Raw genomic sequence first — 20,000 nt, forward strand, 5'->3', positions numbered from 1 at the left:
CCCCAAATCAGTCCAACCCATAGAGTCACATTCTAAGTGCTGTGGAGGTTTCGTAACATTTCTTCCTTACAGAATTATTCAGCCCATTACACCTTAGTATGTTCGTGTATTGGCGACCATCATCCACTCACTTGATGTAGTGCTACCTACTCTTTCCCTCACCTTTATCATTCTTTTTCTGTGTCTGCCGTCCTCTCTTCCTATTTCTGTTATTTTTCCTGTCACATTTTATTACCCTTCTTTCCTTTTCTAGGTCGCTTTACACTGACAAGCCTAATGGTTTCGTGTAAGCAAGAAAACCATTTACAGCGCTGGGTGGCAACCATATAACCAACCCATAGGTGTTTCCTACTTGTCAACAAGTGGGTTGGTGGTGGGTTAGTGCCCCATCAGTAAAACAGTTAATTCAAAGACAAATGGCCACCCCTTCCGAGGTTATGGTGTGTGGCTATAGACAGATAGATAGGTAGATGTTTGTGTGTGTTGTAGATGAATTCTGTAGTGAATATTAAAGTGATATAACTGCAAACGGCGATACAGCGTTGAGTACACCGCTTCTCGTCCGGTCAGCGAAATTAAGCAATATTGGGTCTGGTTAGTTCTTGGATGGGTTACCGCCTGGAAACACCAGATGCAGTTGGAACTGAATATTTGGTGGTAGGTGGTGGTGACCATCATCCATTCGCCTGATGTAGTGCTGCCTACTTCTTCCTTCATCATTATCATTCTTTTTCTGTCTGCTTTCCTCTGTTTCTGTTTCTCCCACCATTCTTGTCACTGTATCTTACTCTTCTTTCCTTTTTAGGTGACTTTATATTGAGTGACAAGCCTAATGGTTTCGAGTCAGCTAGGAAACCATTTAAAGTGCTGGGTGGTAACCATATAACCAACCCATTCGTGTGCCCTACGTGTCAACAAGAGTGTTGGCGGCGGAGGGTTAATGCCCTTCCCCGTAAAACAGCAAACTCAAAGACAAACGTCCATCCCTTACGGGATTATGGTGTCTACCTATAGATAGACAGAAGTAGCTAAAATGGAATGCTAATGCGAGATTTACAAAATAAATCTCTCAGAATTAGGAACCACCGAAATACAACCATTAGTCTTACTTCATTCATAGCTTAGGCCAACAAAAAACTTGGGTGAAGAGAGAGAGAGAGAGAGAGAGAGAGAGAGAGAGAGAGAGAGAGATTGTGGATGGTGGGTGGATAAGCTGACAAAATAGGATAAAACTTTTTGGTAAGGTGGAGTATTGGATGTATAGCTGGTGGAATAGGTGGATGGATGGATGTTTGGACAGGATAGGATGGGTGGGTAGGTGGCTAATGAATAGGTAGGTGAGTCAAAAGGTTGGTGGAAGGGTGGGTGTATGGTGGGAGACAGTGTTGTTACTGAGTAAGGACATAAATGGTTGAAAGCCAAAGAACATATTCAGCCATTAAGTGAGGGAAGGTGACGTGTCGCGGTTTCTATCCTTCTATCTGTGCCTTCATCTCTAGCTTCCTTTCTGGACGTTCTGTAGCAGCTGTTGTAGACGGCCATCGTTCTTCTAGATCTGTTAACAGTGGTGTTCTTCAGGGCTCTGTCCTATCACCAGCTCTCTTCCTTTTATTCATCAACGACCTTCTAAGCTGTACATCTAACCCTATCCACTCATACACTGATGACTCCACTCTTCACCTTTCCATTCGATTCCCGCAACGTCCATCTCAGCAGTTACTTCAACAAACAAGGGATGAGGCTATAGCACACCGAATGTCCGACTTGGCTGGGGTAAAAATAATCTGGTTGTTTTTAATGAATCTAAGACTCAGTTCTTACACCTATCAACCCGACAAAATCTTCCACAGGTATACCCACTAATGTTTAATAATATTCTGCTTAATCCTGCATCATCCTTGAACATGCTTGGGGTTTCATTTACTCGGGACTTATCTTGGAAAGATCATATTACATCTCATAAAATCTGCTTCCAAGAGATTGGGTGTGCTAAGCCGACTCCTTTCCTTCTTTATCCCTGCACAATTGTTGACTCTATATAGGGGTTTTATTCGCCCCTGCGTGGAGTACAACTCTCATGTGTGGGAAGGCTCCCCACATACAGCTCTTCTCAATAGGGTGGAGTCAAAGACTTTTCGTCTCATTAACTCTCCTCCTCTTACTGACTCCCTTCAACCTCTGTCTCTTCGCCGCACTGTTGCATCTTTATCTCTTTTCTATCGCTACTTCAATGGTCACTGCTCCTCTGAACTGGCTTCATGCATTCCTCCACCTCTACGACGGGTGCGTAGCACTCGTCTGGCAGCAAACTCTCATCCCTTTTCTGTCCAACTCTCATCCCTTTTCTGTCCAACTCTCTAATGCAAGAGTTAACCATTACTCCCAGTCCTTCATTTATGCAACAGGTCAGCTCTGGAACTGTCTCCCTCTGTCTGTATTTCCTGCTTCCTATGATCTCCAGTCTTTCAAACGCAGTGTGTCCAGGCATCTCGATGTGATCGGATCTTGAATTTGGCTCTCTCTTGTATTTTGTTTTTCTCTTGAAAGGAACAGTTTTGCGGGCTCGTTGCCTTTGGTTCCTTCTTCCTCACATAAAAAAAAAAGTCTTTAATTTGGCGGAGATATGCGGTCTCTTGCAGCCTGTTTGCCGTTACTCAGCGTCAGAATAAGACGTTAGTAAGACTCTGAATCCTTTCCACAGCACTTCCTCGTGACTAGCTCCGTATTCTGTTGTTTATCTCTTGTTACACCTCAGCAATTATACGGCTAGTTTAAGTGAATTAAGTAGTGATAACATCATATAATTTCAATCTACTTGGGAGACCTGTTTTAGTGAAATAGTTAGACGAGTATATCCAACTCTGAAACAGCATCTTCTAGTAAAGGGGTTAGTGACTACCCTTTCAGTGCATAACGTTCTTTTTGCCTCAGTTTTGATACCACCAGGCAGTTTGTCCATAAACGGAAGATAAGATGAACTACAAGAGTGTATGTAAGTGAGGCGGAGAGGGGAAGGGGGAAGGGAAGACCGAGGATAAGACGACGGGATGGTTTGGATAGGTATACTAATGGGGACCTCCAAATTCCCGGAATTGTTAACAAAAAACTTCTTCAGCAAATCCATTTTTGTTTCCGTCAGAGTACCTCCTTTGAGACGCTATACGCTTCTCTCAGAGCTTTTTCCATTCCAATAAACACTTACTTAGTGGTCCTTTGTCACAATGTCGTGTGCACAATATGACGAACTGGAAGACCTAGGACACTTAGTTTATATTCTCTGTATTAAGTAACAGAAATAGTTTTAAACTGTCCAGCAGTATAAAGAAATGTGAACTGGAAGACGTAATGAATGTGTGAATGAGACTTGAAGCTTATAAGTATTTTCGTAAAAACAGAACATAATCAAACAAATTCGAAAACAATCCTCGATACAACTACGTATCAGAGTGGAGGCTGTCACAAAGGCTGTTTCCCCGAGTATCACTGAACTGAATCGATTTGTCAGGTCTTAATGTTGTGTGTTCTGTGTCAGTTTAGTGTAGCGTTTATGGCAATTGTTGTGGAACTATGAGTAAAATTACATTACTGGCAGTGACTTAGAATAAAGACTTACCAAAATGAAACGTCATAACACTGAATCATGGAAGCAAAAATGTCTAGGAAAAGGTACTAGTTTGAATAAACAAAGCAGAGAAAAAGAAACTAAAATGAGAAAGCACAGAACTGAAGCCTGAAAAATGAACCAGAGTAAATAAACAAACTTGTCATGCAATGGTTGTGACAGGAATCATATACAGTGCTAGATCGTTCATACAGCGTGTCTCAGGTGCTTCGGTAACGTGTTGGTGTTATGAAGTGATCTGGAGCTACCAAGAGTACAGAAAAGGCGGGCTGGCATTGCTCTTGAGATAAAGGGGCAGGTGAGTGGCTCGTTCACAAATATAAATCTGTTTATGAGTAGTTCACCAAAGTTTAAGGATATGCATTTTTGGGGGGGAGGGGAGATGTGAGCCTGATAATCAGGGTAAGGTTGGAGTTTATTTTAGTATGACTGAATTGCTTAGGGTTTAGATTAGGTTAAGTGAGGTCAGGTTAGCTTAATCTTTAAAATGACTTATACTTTAACTGTACTTATTTCGGGGAAATGGGAGGCAGATATTTAAAAAAAAGCGATTTCTGTCGGAAATGAACCTAAAAATTGAGCAAATAACATGATTAACAAGATGAAAACTATCGCGAATCGCTGTCAAGGATGGACTGAAACGGGAATATTACCAACTGTGCAACTCTTCCTGGATGGCAGGTCAGTGTCTGCCATCCCCTAACGCGTAAACACTCACCAGCATAAACAGCATTAATCATTGGCGTTATAGCAGGTTTAACTTATCTGACAGTGAGCGAATTATAAGAAGGCTTCATTTAAGGGATGGATAACAAAACCAAACAAATTACAGTCGTAAACCTCAACAGGTATCCCGCAGATAAAAGAAGTCTTACGTTAGCCACAATAGCATCAAGTGACGAAGTGTGTAACCAAACAGCTCGCGAGAAAGAGCAACACTGTTATTACCTACACTTGCGTTTTTATATACAATTAGGCAGTGTTGTAAAGGCCCATTATCCGTTCATTTCATTATCAATACTTTTTTCACATGCTGGTCTGAATTAACCCACACTCTGGTAATAATATTAATTGCTGGTATTAATCCATACTAGGAATATCGTAGGAAACTTACTGTAAGTTCTTCTATCCGGATGCATCAAGTTGGACCTTTGCATTAGAATATTATTTTTTTTTCCTTTTGGCATCAGAGAATTTTATTAAGCTTAGGAAAGATTACCTGTTTTGAAGGTAATAAAACAAGACATTAAAGCTAAACACAAAGTTCGAAAGTTTTATCCAAATCAAACCAGCAATCACCAGGACACGGCAAAGACAAGTGAATTAGACGTCCCTGGGCTGGGCTGTTAAACACTTCAACTCGTCATCGTGCTGAAGTGATTGGTTAATTGTTGTTTTGCTTAGTCATATAAGAGTGAGCACTGGAGTCTCAGAGTTTTAATGCTATCAGAATTAACCCGTTCAGAGTTGTAACAAACGTATTATACAATTCCAAGTAACGTCAGATGCTTATATACAGCTAAAAATGAGTATACTAGACTGAGAGTGTTTACTGTCACAATTAACTCTCTCACGGTCGGGATAACTTTTGTATTATATTCCCGCAGCTCGATTTAACTCATCTGGCTGTGAGTCATAGGAGCTGGAGAGTGTTGATCGGTCGATAAGTTTGGTTCTTAAGACGCTGTGATCAGGACTGGTGGAACCGTGGCCTGTGAGTCATAGGAGCCCGGGGTCACACCAATACCCCTACTATCTTTTGTATATTTTCATTTTATGGCAGTTTATTCCATTCATTTTATTTTCTTATTTTTCCCAGCTTTCCTTAGCTTTCTTTTCCACTGATATCCTTAATCCCTCCATATCGATGATTTATCCCTTTCAAGAATAGGACGTGTTTTTTTTTTTTTTTCTGCCTAAAATACTATATATATTAATAGATTTAATAATAATATCCTTGGGCAGAAAGGGGTAATGGAAGATCTGTTTGTAACCCTTTCAGTGCGATATATCATTTCCATGCTGAATAAACTGATCTGAAGGCAGCAAGAACGAAATTCAAAAGGCGTCAACATAGCGAAGAATGGATACATGGATGTGTAAGATGGGACTGCATGGATTGGTGGATGTGGGGTGGGTGGATGGATAGATGGGTGGGTAAGTTTGTGAGACGACGGTATATGTACGGTGTTGGTGGATTAGGGGTAGCTGAATGGATAGATGGATCAGTTAGTAGACGTGTAGGGGGTAGATGTGTTGGTGACAGTGGGGAAGTGGATGGATGGATGAGCAGGGGAAGTATTTACCTACTGCCATTCTTCTGATCTTCATAGTCGACCCAGCTTTGTTCTTTTCCAGAGCATTCTTGCCTTTAAGGCTGTGTGTGTGTGTGCGCGTGTGTGTGTGTGTGTGTGTGTGTGTGTGTGTGTGTGTGTGTGTGTGTGTGTGTGTGTGTGTGTGCGCGGGCGGGCGTTTGCGTGCGTGTGTGTGTGTGTGTGTGTGTGTGTGTGTGTGTGTGTGCGGGCGGGCGTGTGCGTGCGTGCGTGTGTGTGTGAGAGAGAGAGAGAGAGAGAGAGAGAGAGAGAGAGAGAGAGAGAGAGAGAATGTTGTAAGTCATATTGCGGATCTCCAGTCTTGGCGACAAGGTAGGTAGTTTAATAGAGGTTCTGGATGAGTGACGTGGGTTGATGGGTGGACAGGTGGGGTGGATGGAGTGGGTGGTGTGAGGTTCGTAGTTGGAGTGAGTGCGGCTGGTGAGTGTGGTGTACAAAGTGGGAGGGGTGGGTTAAGTGAGCGGGATTTGTAGGGTGGATGAGTGAGTTGTGCGAAATGGATGGGATGAGTGGAAAGGGTGTACAAGCAGGATGTGGTGGGTGGCGAGTGAGTGGGAGGGTTGAGGTGGTATAGTTGGGTTGGACACGTGGGTGGGGTGACCGGGTTTCCTGGGTGGCTGAGTTGGTGGGTTATGTGTGGCTTCCCGGAGGACAAGTCCAGGAGCCCCGCCAACTACACTCAGTGAGTGGATAGGTATATGGGTGGGTGGGTTATTAGTTAGTGGATAGGTATATGGGTGGGTGGGTTATTAGTTAGTGGATAGGTATATGGGTGGGTGGGTTATTAGTGAGTGGATAGGTATATGGGTGGGTGGGTTATTAGTTAGTGGATAGGTATATGGGTGGGTGGGTTATTAGTTAGTGGATAGGTATATGGGTGGGTGGGTTATTAGTTAGTGGATAGGTATATGGGTGGGTGGGTTATTTGGTGGGTGGGTGGAAGGAGCAAAATAGGTCCGCTGGGGAATAGGTCAATTCGGTAACAGGTCCAGGGTTAAAATGCCCGTTGCGGAAAATAGGTCCCTGGAGAATCCATCAGGGGAAATGGTCCTTAGTGGAAATAGGTCCAGTGGGTAAAAAGGGTACGGATGGAACACAGGTGCCTATGGTGAAATGAGTCAGTGTGGGGATTTGTGCCCATGGGTAGAAAATAGGCCCATTGGTAGGTCGACAGAGCAAATAGGTCCGTGGAAGGAAGATAGGCCCAGGGGTAAAAATAGGTCTGAGTAAAAATAGGTCCATGGGAAAACCATTGGAGGTAATATATATCCATGGATAAAATAGGTCGATGAAGGAAAACAGATCCGTGGGGAGCATTGGTCATGTAATGGAAAATAGGTCCATGTAGGAAAAGTAGGTGCCTGGTGGAAAATAGGCCCTAAGGTGAAATAAGTCCATCGGGACAAAGGGTCCATGAGAAGGCCCTTGAAGAAATAGGCCCATAGGGAGTAAATGGGTCCGCTTGACAACAACTGCAGGGGTGAAGTAGGTCTAAGGGGAAAATTGGTCAACGGAGGAAAGTTGGGTCATGGCATAAAATAGGTGCAATGGTGAAATGGGCTCCTGGGAAAAATGAGTGCAAGTGAGACAATGGATCCTCGGAGAAATGGTTACAATTGGATGAACATAGATCCTTTGGAGAAATGGGTTCATGGAGGAAAATACATCCCAGCGGGAATGTAGGTCCAGGAAAGAAATAGGGTTCACGGCATGAAAATAGGTTCCTGAGGGACAATAGGTGGGTGAGATGCCCCGTAATGGGTGTGTAATTGGTGACGGGTGAGATGCCCCGTAATGGGTGTGTGATTGGTGACGGGTGAGGTGCCCCGTAATGGGGGTGTAATTGGTGACGGGTGAGGTGCCCCGTAATGGGTGTGTAATTGGTGACGGGCTGATGTGCTTTTAGTCTAAAATCCTTCCTATCCAGTTGTTTGGGTAGTAATGTTGCCGTGGGTGTCGCAGGTCCCAGCGGTGCTTAGTAACAATACAATGATAACACTTCCATCACTGTAGCCCGCTTTGGTATTGGCTCATTTTATCTAAACTTTCTTATCTCAACGTCCCAATCCCAGGATTTCGTTTTCCCCAGACGTTAATCCCTTCACTCCGATGACGGACTATTTAGTTTAATCTCGCTGCATCCAGAGGGTTTTATTGGCCTGAAGAGAGACTCCAAACCCTGTAGATTAGATAGTGCTTTCACTTACCCTTTCGCTAGAAAAATATATCTCCAAAGATGACTAAATCGTCCGTGGGTAACAATTTACTAATAGAATACGACACCGAAAGATGTTTGGAGATGGCAGCAATGAAGCCCAGGAGACGCCATGAGAATGGAAGAATTAGTGAAAATTATTCCTATCTCCTCCAGGTCAAACAAAGCCTCCTTAGCTGATTGCACTCGCCTGGAGATAGCAGAAGAGAAAAATGATATGAGAGAGAGAGAGAGAGAGAGAGAGAGAGAGAGAGAGAGAGAGAGAGAGAGAGAGAGAGAGAGAGAGAGAGAAGAGGATAGGCTGTTTTCATGCTGCTTAAAAAATAAAAACTAAAGGCACAGAAAATGGCGCTATTTTAGAGAGAAGGTCTTATGCCAAGCGGCTTTGTTGATTCGTAATGCCTCTCCCATAATGATTTATCCTTCAGAATGATTTATTTAGATATTTGTTTAGTGATTTATTCAGCATAGTCCACATCATTATCCTCGTCTATTTTATTGATGCAGAGTGTGTCAACATCAATACCATATAAAGAACATAGACAGAAAATGGTAAGGTGAAATTTGCGAAAAAGAAAATGGTAAGGTGAAATATGCAAAATGGAAAGGTGTAAATGGTAATTAATGGTAAGGTGTAAATGGTAAAGTGTATGTGTTAAGGTGTAAATGGTAAGGTGTAATTGGTAAGGTGTAAATATTAAGGTGTAAATGGTAAGGTGTAAATGGTAAGGTGTAAATGGTAAGGTGTAAATGGTAAGCTGTAAATGGTAAGGTGTAATGGTAAGGTGTAATGGTAAGGTGTAAATGGTAAGGTGTAAATGGTAAGGTGTAATGGTAAGGTGTAATGGTAAGGTGTTAATGGTAAGGTGTAATGGTAAGGTGTAATGGTAAGGTGTTAATGGTAAGGTGTAATGGTAAGGTGTAATGGTAAGGTGTAAATGGTAAGGTGTAATGGTAAGATGTAATGGTAAGGTGTAATGGTAAGGTGTAAATGGTAAGGTGTAATGGTAAGGTGTAATGGTAAGGTGTAAATGGTCAGGTGTAATGGTAAGGTGTAAATGGTAAGATGTAAATGGTCAGGTGTAATGGTCAGGTGTAAATGGTAAGGTGTAAATGGTAAGGTGTAAATGGTAAGGTGTAATGGTCAGGTGTAATGGTAAGGTGTAATGGTAAGGTGTAAATGGTAAGGTGTAATGGTAAGGCGTAATGGTAAGGTGTAATGGTAAGGTGTAATGGTCAGGTGTAATGGTCAGGTGTAATGGTCAGGTGTAATGGTAAGGTGTAATGGTAAGGTGTAATATGCCAAATGAGTCGGGCAGGAAGCGGTGTTACAAAGTCTCCTGAGTCACCTGAACGGCCCAGACTTTTGTATTTCGAGATTCTGTAGCCAAGGAACAGGACGGAAGGCTGATGAAAGTGACACACACACACACACACACACACACACACACACACACACACACACACATTCTCTCTCTCTCTCTTTCTCTCTCTCTCTCTCTCTCTCAGACGATTGATAATTATAATTGGTTGAGTGTTGTTGTTGTTGTTGTTGTTGTTGTTGTTGATGATGATGGTGATGATGATGATGATGATGATGATGATGATGATGATGGAGGAAGACGAGCAGGAGGAAAAACTCCTCTGCCTCCCCTCCTCTCCCCAAAGTGGCAGGTTATGTGTACCTTGAAATATTCCCTCCAAAGAAACCCCGTTGACACGGAGGCAGGGAGGGTAGAGAGGAGGTAGGGAGAGGGGGAGAAAGAAGATGGAAGGGAGAAGTGGACAAGTAGAGAGGGAGAAGGAGGAAGGAGAAAAGGGAGAGAGATGGGAAAATAGGATGGAGAGGGGGAGAAAGAAGATGGAAGAAGCGAAGTATGAAAGACGATAGGGAGGTGAGGAGGAGGAGGAGGAAATGAGAAGAGGGAGTGTAAAGAGAGAGATGGAGACAGGGCGCAAAGGGGAAGAGAAAGGAAGGGAAGGAAAAGAGGAGAGGTAGGGAGAGAGACTGGGTGGTAGAATAGAGTGGGTGATGTAAAAATGTATAAGGGAATGAGGGGAGGAGAAGGGGAAGGGAAGGAAGGGAAGGGTGAGGGAGAAAGAGAGAAGAAGGGAAAAGGGAGTACAAGTGGAGGTTTGAGAGGGAAAGGAAAATGGTGGAAGGAGTAAGGAAGGGTGTAAGGAAGGGCGAGGGGGAGGGGGAAAGGGAATTAGACTGCGTGTGAGAATAGAGGAAGAGGAGAGGTAAAAGAGGGAAGGATGGGGAAGAGAAGAGATGAGAAGAGGGAGGGGACGGATGAAGGAAAGGGTAAAGGAGGAAGTAGGGAGGGACATTGGAAAGAGGAGGTGAGGGGCGAGAGAGAAAGGAGGAATGGGATAGAAGGGTAGCAGAGGTTTAAAGAGACGAGAGAGAGAAAGGAAGAGGGTGAGAGGTGGAGCATGGGAGAAGAGGGGAGAGGTGGAAGTGGGATGGCAAGGGTGGGATGGAAGGGGGAAGAGGAACAGGAGAGCAAGAAGGACGAGGAAGAGGGGAAGGAAGGGGGAGAAAGGAGAGAAAGAGGAGTGGGGGAAAAATGGAGGTTAGAATGGAAGAAGGGAAACAGGGAAACAGTAAATAGAGGGGAGAAAAGGAAGATGAGGAGGAGAGGAGATGGAAGGGAGGAGTGAGGGAGAGAACGGAGGGGGACCAAAGCAGACAAGAAGTAGGGAAAGAAAGTAGTTGAGGATGGAGAGGGTGGAAGAGAAGGAAGGGTAGGGAGACTGGGGGACAGGGAGGAGAAGAGGGAAAAGGAGGAGGGGAGAGGACGTAAAGTGGGGGGAGGGTATGCAGGGGGGGGGAGGGTAGAAAGAGAAGGGGGGTGACAGACAAGAAACCCTGAACGCAATAGCCGAGGGGAGGAGAGGGGAGAGATGGAGGTAGGAAGAGAGGAGGAGAGGGAGGGAAGAGGAGATTTGTGGATGAGAGAGAGAGAGAGAGAGAGAGGGGGGTAACAGAGAGGGGGAGGGGGAGGAGGGGGAGGGGCATGAGCATGAACCCTGAATACACAATACCAAGAGGAGTGGGGGGGGGGAGTGGACTGGGGGAAGAGGGAAGAATGGTGGAGAGAGGGGGAAGAGGGAGTGAGAGGGAGGGAAAGGGAGGACTGAGGAGGGAGGGGAAGAGGAAGGAGTGAGAAACCTGGAAACACTGTAGTCATGAGGAGAGGGATGGGGTAAGAGGGAGGAGAGGAGGAGGAAACGAGAGAATGGGGGAGAGGGGAGTTGGAGGGAGGGTGGGGAGACGAAGAAAATGGGGGGGAAGAAGGTGGGCAGAAGGGAGAGGGAAAAGAAAGGAATCTGAGAGGGGAAAGGGGGAAACTAGCAACACACAGCTGAGAAAGTTAGGGAAGAGAGGGGAAGAGGATGGGAGAGGGTGAGAAAGGAAAACTTAGGATGGAGCGAGGAGGAGATGTATGTAGGGGGAAAGAGGGGAGGTAGGGAGGGGGAAGGAGAGGAGGTAGGGAGTGGGGAAAGAGAGGAGGTAGGGAGAGGGAAAGTGAGAAGGTAGGGAGGTTGAACGAGAGGAGGTAGGGAGGGGGAGATGATTGAGGTACGAATTGGAAATCTTGAACACAATGGCCGAAGGGTAGAGACGGAGGAGAGACGAGGAGAAAAGAGGAGAGGGGAAGGGGAGAGAGAATGGAGAGGATGGAAAGACGGAAAGGAAGAGGGAATGGGGACAAAAGAAAGGTTGAGAGAGAGGGGGGGAAGAGAATGGGAAGAAGCAAGAACCTATAACCAAGGAGAAAGGAAGAGGGGGAAGGGAAAACATGGGGAGAAGAGAGGGGGAGGAAGGGAAGAGAGGACTGGAGAAGGGTGAAGGAGAGAAGAAAGGGAGGGAAGGGAAGAGAGGACAGGACAAGGGTAAGGGAGAGAAGGAAGGGAGGGAAAGGGGGAGAGGGAGGGAGACACACATCAAAGAAATATGTAAACTGAAAGACAAGGGCCCTTACTCCGTGGAACCACCATCACCACAAAATCCACAAAATCTTCAAGAGTCCGGCAGGGAGGGGGAGAGGCAGGAGAGGGAGGAGAGGGGAGGGAAGAGGTAGGCGAAGAGGGCAGCGGAGGGGGAATGGGGAGGGGCAGGAGAAGGGTTGGTCTGGAGAGGGGGGAGGGCAGAGGGTTGGGTTGGGGGGTGGCACAGGGAGTGCGAGGATAAGGTGGGGACATGGTGATAAACAGGCAGTGATTATGCTGTACGTATATTTTCCTATGTAATATTTATTATTTAGAGACCTCCTCCATTTTGGTGCATATGTGCAGACTTACTCGTGCACTCATACTCACACGGATACACACACAAAAAACATAAAACGAAAAAGCGAAAAGCACACACACACACACACACACACACACACACACACACACACACACACACACACACACAGATGAATACAGAAATAGACAAGAAAACAGAGAAAACATAATAGTAAATGACATGGCCTCTGAAAACACTATTAATTTATGATATTGGCAGTACCTTATTTCTTATGCACAAAAATAAAATGTATAGGTCAGATTATTATTATTATTATTATTTTTTGAGGGGGGGTGCGTATTAGTGGAAAATAAGATAAAGCTGTTTTTATCTGCTCACATTAAGGTGTAGTAACTCGAAGTGAAAACGATGATGGCACAGATGTTGTGTGACACTGTGCTTCGTGTTAGTCTCACATTGTGCCCTCGTTTTCTTTGTTTCTGGATCCTACCTAACCTCATCTCTTCTGTGAAAAATTAGGACTGGAATGATAATAATGATGAAGGTGATTGACTGATTGGTCCCCCAAATCAGGACTGGCGGCGCTGCTGTTAGGGTGATGATGATGATGATGATGATGATAATGAGGAAGAGGAGGAGTAGGAGGCGGATGATGATGTTGATGATGATGATGATGATGATGATGATGAGGAGGAGGAGGAGGAGGAGGAGGCGGAGGCGGAGGAGAAGGAGGATGTTGTTGAAGATAATGCTGATGATGGTCATACTGTACACAGTGCAAAACAACGTTGGTTATGCAAAAAGAAGCGATGCGTCATACTGTGTGACGTACGGTACTGCTTGTATGTATGTATGTATGTATGTCCAGCAAGTTTAGCCATGACGACGCGTTACAGTTACACTTGTCTCTTGAATTTGTTTCCATTGTTATAGGAAACCGTTTGTCTTGATATTCATTGTAGTCACCCGAAAAGCTCGCTACATTGAGTGAGTGGATGAGTGGCGCCTCACCTGTGTGAATCTCTATAGTGCTTTTTTTTTTTTTTTTTTGCGTGACGCAACCAGGTCAGTCAACTTGAATATTAAATTGTGATACTTTGAAATTCGACAACCCTGTTTTGAGATCTCCTTGGATACAAGTCAAATCAACCCTCTAATCTGACTACACTTGGCAATCAACTGAGGTGAAAAGAGCGAACGATAATTGTCAGGTTAGAATAAAAAAAAAAAAAAAAAAAAAAAAAAACGCATATCCCCGTAACAGAACCTTCAAACAAACTCTCCTCTTCCACTCTTCAGGTGAGAGGGTGAGGAGGCTCTGTTACCGAGTTAATTTTAGAGAGAGAGAGAGAGAGAACACAAAATTTACCCAAACAGACCCTCGTAGCAAACTTCTCTCTTTCACTCTATAGGTTCCATTAGAAAAAGAAGACACCTTATAACTCCCCCAGGTAAACTTTTCTAACAACCCCTTCTCTTCCTCTCTGCAGGTGCCATCTTTGACCGTGACTCAAGGGACATACAGGGCGCCTTCCTCCACGCCATAAAGCAGTACAACCAAAACTACACCAGCCGCAGACTTGAGCTACACGCCTTCGTCGATATTATCAGCACTGCCGATGCCTTCAAGATCTCCAGACTGAGTGAGTGTTCGGCTTTACATCCTCTTGAGTTTATTCGTATATATTCTCTTGAGTTTATGGTGATTCTTGGCTCTGCTCATGATCCCCTGAAAGTGTGAGTCTTTGCTGTGATGTTTTAGTTTTTAGACTGAGTGAGTGTTCAGGTATATTTCTGAGTTTTTGAACGAATTTAACTCCATCTTGGAAAGTAACTCCATCTTGTGTAGTGTTATGATAAGTGGGTGCATAAGACATGTAGTGGTATTATAGGTAGGCTGCGAAATAATGCCGATTTCTTGTGTGTCGGGGAGAGCATGTGGAAATTGTCATTCGTGAAAGGATTGACCATGCTGGAGAGTCTCTTGAGTGTGCGAAAGTGTTGTTATTTGGGGGACACGTTATGTGATGGAGGTGGGACTGGAGGTAGTTCTTTGGCTAGGGTAACGAGTGTTTGGAGAAAATTCAGGGAGCTGTTGCCTCTCCTGACACTGAGAGAGCTTTCTTCCGTGCTAAGGGTTCCTTGTATGCGTCAGGTGTTAGGAGTGTAATGCTGTTAAGAAGAAAGGAAGAGGATATTTGTTGACTCAAACGTACAGACGCGACATGGTTTAGATGAATGTGTAGTGTGTCCTTGGATGAGAGGCAAGGGGAGGGGGGGGGTTAGGATTACAATTGAAGAATTGAGACGAAGGATGGGTCTTGAATATAATAGTGTTGTGATGAGGATGGGTAGACTGAGACGGTTTGAGCATGTTGAGAGGATGGGAGATGACAGCTAGATGCGGAAGGTGAGAAGAGTGAACGTCGACGGTAGGGTTGCGAAGGGCAGAACAAAAAAGATCAGGATGAGATCGTAGTGTGTGACCTCAGGGATAAGCGACGGAATAGGGAGGCTGCCAGAGATCGAGCGGCTTGAAGAGCAGCCGTTGGGTGACCAAGGTGGACGCATACAAGCATGTTGGGGCCTTTATAACTTTTTACCTTTGAGGTTTAGTGGTAAACAATTTATCAAATTTTATATTACCACATATAATAATTGTAGGAGACTTATGCATCTGTAAGTAACACGGGCCGAACAGGGTAGTACTCCCGGGGGGAATGGGAATGTTGGTGATAGGGAGAGCTGGAGCTCCTGTTTCACTAGCTATCTAACCATCCCCCTTTGCTGACCTTTTCAGTGTGACAGTAACATGGAGAGGAGACCAGCATACTCTCCCAAACATTTTCTCTAACTATCTATGCACTACACCACATGCACTTTACATTTCACACAACGTATCCCACTACGTTACAGGGGTTGGCGCCAGCAAGGGCATGCGGCCAGAAAACTTTGCCCCCGCTACCTAGTGGCGGACTTCTGGGGGGAGGCGTGGCGGGGGTTCCGCCGGCATAGACCATGGGTCCAGGGCGAGATGGGGCTCGGGCCTGTGCTAGAGGGTACAGGGCATTGCGGTTCCCAGGCTGCCGCTTCCGCCCAATAGAGAGGGGCCCGAACCTGGGAGTAGCGCCCCAGGAGGCTGCCCTATCAGTGGGTGTATAATGGCGGGATCGTTGCAGTGCCAAGACGCGCTTGGAGGGTGTCCCTGCAGCTGTCCTGGCAGGGTGCCCCGAGGCCACTACCACAGCCACTGGTAAGCTGGTGGGCTAGGGGTCCCAGATCCATTGCCTGGACCTGGGATTGTGCAGTGAGTGGGACCTGTGCTGTGTCTGTCCCCATTTATTAATACTGAAGATGACAAAACAAAAAAGGTTTCAAAGCAAGCCTGAGGACAGTAAATCACCCATGGGGATGAGGGTGGGTTCATGGAATGTGGGAAGTTTGAGGGGAAGAGCAGGGGAAGTCGTTGAGGCATTCAGTAGGAGGTGGGTGGATGTGGCATGTTTGCAGGAAGTCCGGTACAGGGGTGGATCAGCCAGAAAGATTGTTGGGAAGGACTGTTGCTATAAGTTGTTTTGGCAGGGGGGGACAGACGGATATGGAGGTGTTGGTGTGATGGTTGCGGAGAAATGGGTGGAATATGTTATGAATGTTTTGAGAGTAAGCGATAGGATATTGGTAGTGAAAATTCTGTTGGGAAGAAAGATAGCTGTGATTATATCGGCATATGCTCCCCAGGCAGGATTGGATGAATCAGAGAAAGATAGATTCTGGGATGATTTAATACGTGTAGTGGGTGGTATGCGGGATGATGAGATAGTGATTTTGGGAGGGGACTTAAATGGTCATGTAGGTGAAGCAGCACAGGGTTATGAAGGAGTGCATGGGGGATGTGCATATGGTCTAAGGAATGCAGAAGGGGAAAGGATACTCGAGTTTGGGGAGGCAACGGACATGATTGTGTGCAACACATATTTTAGGAAAAGAGACAGTAGGTTAATTACGTATGAGTCTGGGGGAAATAGCAGTCAGATAGATTATTTTCTGGTTAGGAGGGCCGATAGGAGGTTAGTGAGGGATGTTAAAGTTATAGGAAGTGAGGAGTGTGTGCAGCAGCACAAACTATTGATTTGTGATATGGTGCTTAAAGAACAAGTGATGAAAAAGAGGACTTATGTACCTAGGAGGAAAATATGGAAGCTGAAAAACCAAGTAGTAAGGGATGCCTTCTATAGCGAGTTGAGGAGAGTGGTGGCTGTACAGGGAGCTGTAGACAGAGGCGTTAATGAACAGTACAGAGCCCTCAAGAACAATTTCTTGAGAGTTACTGATGTAACATGCGGCTGGACAAGAGGACCACCAAGACATAAAGTAACTTGGTGGTGGGATGAGGGTGTAGAAGCTGCAATTAAGGAGAAAAGAAGGCTTTTCCGGGAATGGAAGAAGGGTGGTAGCAAAGAGGAATATTTGGCTGCCAAGCGTAGGGCTAGGAGAGAGGTATACAGGGCAAAGTCTGAGTCACAGAGACAATTACTTGATAACCTAAATCATGGGGAAAGGAAAAATATATTTAGGGTGGCAGGTCAGATGAAGAGGGATAATCGGGATATCATAGGTGAGCAGTGTGTGAAGAATGATGAAGGAAGGGTAGTGGTGAACAGTGAGGATATTAAAGATGCATGGAGAGAGCATTATAACCGGTTGTTGAATGAGGAGTTTGACTGGGACAGGGAAGGTTTGGAGCCAGCAGATCCAGTGTCTGGCCCTTGGCCTTTGATTGATACTGCTACTGTGAATGAGGCAATAGGCAGGATGAGGGTGGGGAAGGCAGCAGGTGTGTCTGGGTTGACTGCCGAAATGTTGAAGGCCTCAGGCGATATAGGGGTGAGTTTAGTCACTGACCTGATAAACAGGATTATTTATGAGTGTGTTGTCCCAGATGATTGGCTGAAGAGTGTAATTGTAAATGTGTATAAAGGGAAGGGTGATGCCCTGGAAAGAGGAAATTATAGAGGTATAAAGCTTTTAGATCAGATAATGAAGGTAATGGAGAGAGTTTTAGAAGGTATGATTAGAGAAAGAGTGAATATTGATGAGATGCAGTTTGGGTTTATGCCAGGTAGGGGGACCACTGATGCCATATTCATTGTTCGACAGCTTCAGGAAAAATATATTGGTAGGAGAAGGGATCTTTATTTTGTTTTTGTTGATTTGGAAAAGGCCTTTGACAGGGTCCCTAGAGAGGTGGTGAAGTGGGCAATGAGAAAGCTTGGCTTGGAGGAGTGGCTGGTTAGGGTGGTTATGGCCATGTATGTGGGTGCTCACACCCAGGTGAGAGTGAATGGAGATTTGAGTGATGAGTTTTCCGTGAATGTTGGTGTGCATCAGGGGTCAGTCTTGAGTCCCGTGTTGTTTATCATGGTACTTGAAGCCCTTTCACGTGACTTTAGAAACGGACTCCCGTGGGAGTTGTTGTATGCTGATGATGTGGTGTTGATTGCAGAGAATGAAAGGGAGGCGGAGGAAAGGTTTAGGAAGTGGAGAGATGGTATGGGGCAAAAGGGTTTAAGGGTAAATGCAGATAAAACAAAATTGATGATATCTAGGGTTGGTGGCGGTACTGTCAAAGACGAGGGAGAGTGGCCATGTGCAGTTTGCCACAAGGGCGTGGGAAGTAATTCCATCTTGTGCAGTGTGTGTGATAAATGGGTGCATAAGAGATGTAGTGGTATCAGAGGTAGACTGCGAGATAATGCTGATTTTATGTGTACGGCGTGCCGGGGTGAGCAGGTGGAGATCGTCAGACGTGAAAGGATTGAACTTGCTGGTGAATCTCTTGAGTGTGTGGAAGAGTTTTGTTATTTGGGAGACATGTTGTGTGCTGGAGGTGGGGCTGGAGCTAGCTCTGTGGCTAGGGTGAGAAGTGGTTGGAAGAAGTTCAGGGAGCTCTTGCCTCTCCTGACATTGAGAGGGCTCTCCCTACGTGCTAAGGGGTCTTTGTATGCAGCATGTGTTAGGAGTGTAATGCTGTATGGTAGTGAGACCTGGGCAGTGAAGGAGGAAGACATTCGCCGGCTCAGACGTACTGAAATGACAATGATTAGGTGGATGTGCAGTGCGTCCCTGCGTCCAAGGCCTGGAGGGGTTGGGTTTACAATGGAAGAGTTGAGAGGTAGGATGGAACTGGAGTGTATTGGTGTTGTGATGAGGAGAGGTAGATTGAGGTGGTTTGGACATGTGGAGAGGATGGGGGATGATAATTGGGTGAGGAAGGTGAGAAGTGTTAATATTGGGGGTGGGGTTGTGAGGGGTAGACCGAGAAAGACATGGGACGAGGTCATTAAGTGTGACCTTAGGGTTAAGGGACTGAACAGGGAGGCTGCAATGGATCGTGCAGCGTGGAGAGCCGCCATTAGGTGACCAAGGCCGACACATGCAAGCATGTTGGAGCCTTTAAAAACGAAAACGAAAACGAAACGAAAACGTAATAACCACTTTGGTGGATAATAAAAAATCTGAATCTGAATCTGAATCTTTTATAAATGAAACGAAACGAAACAATTTAACCCTTTTCAACCCGGGAACGGTATTTTGGTTACATTCTTGCAAATTTTATTCTCATGATATTACTTTATATGGGCTGGAGTTTTTTTTTTTTCTATACCTTCCTTTAACCCCTTCGACCCGAGGACGGCATTCTGTTGATATTCTTGCTGTCTCTGGTTATTATTCAGGCTAAGCTGGACATGGCCGTCGTTTGCTTTTGCGTTATTGGAGATCTTTCCCAAGTTGAATATAATCGTCAATACATAGCAGGAATAAACAAGAAAAGAAAAAATAATGAAAAAAGGAAAAAGAAAGTTGTCGCTGGTATATAAAAAGTGTATGATCTCGATTTTTTTTTTTTCTGTATTCTCAATTTTCGAAGGATTTGTAAGTCTTCTCAAGCTCTCCAGATTAAGGGTCCTAGTGTAAGATGCTTTGGGGAGTTCCTAACACCTCTTTCTTAACGATTTATTCTGTCCCTCACACCTCCGTACCCTATGCCATGTTATTGATGCAGAATATGTCGATATTTAAACGATAAAGGCAACATGCAGGAGAATGCTCAGGCGTAGTATGCTCAATAAATTGCTGTGGAAAAGGCCTTAACACCTCTTTCTTGACGATTTATTATTGGATACGTCTAGTTAATAAACTGCTGTGGAAAGGGCCCTAACACCTCTCCCTTAGCGATTGATAATTGGATACGTCTAGTTAATAAAACTGTGGAAGGGGCCTAAAGTCTCCACCTCTCCATCTTAAATCCTGAGTTGTAACGAGCGATAATCACCAAAATATCATGCTAGCCACAAAGAAGTATTGTGGAAATAATGTAGCGGTAGTCTTGAGTTTTTGTGCCACTGAGTTATGTGGATTAAGCTGCAAAGTGACGAAAATCTGGACCAGGTTAAGGTGAAAGGACCATAGAAGGTGCTCACAAACTGAATAAAAAAGAAAAAATGGCGGAAACAGAGGTGTACCAATAAGAGTCATTTTTCACCAGTCCCCATAAGATCCATTGCACGG

The sequence above is a fragment of the Coenobita brevimanus genome, chromosome 1 (assembly GCF_032717465.1).
Source record: "Coenobita brevimanus isolate Jiangsu-jjx chromosome 1, ASM3271746v2, whole genome shotgun sequence".
Lineage (NCBI taxonomy): Eukaryota > Metazoa > Arthropoda > Malacostraca > Decapoda > Coenobitidae > Coenobita > Coenobita brevimanus.